We start from the raw sequence: 200 nt of genomic DNA on the forward strand, positions 1-200 counted from the left end.
GTTGCCAGTAGTGATTAGTTAGAACAATGAACATTAGTCTTCAGTCTTCAGTAATAAAGATAGGAGGTCTGTCGACCTATATTAATCCTTGCAGTTTGTAATACAGTGGAGGTCCAATCTCGTTTTGAATATATTAACAGACGGTGCTGATATTACGTGTTCCGGTAGAGAATTCCAGTAATTCACTACTCGGTGCGAGA

Source organism: Schistosoma haematobium, chromosome 1, assembly GCF_000699445.3.
Source record: "Schistosoma haematobium chromosome 1, whole genome shotgun sequence".
NCBI lineage: Eukaryota > Metazoa > Platyhelminthes > Trematoda > Strigeidida > Schistosomatidae > Schistosoma > Schistosoma haematobium.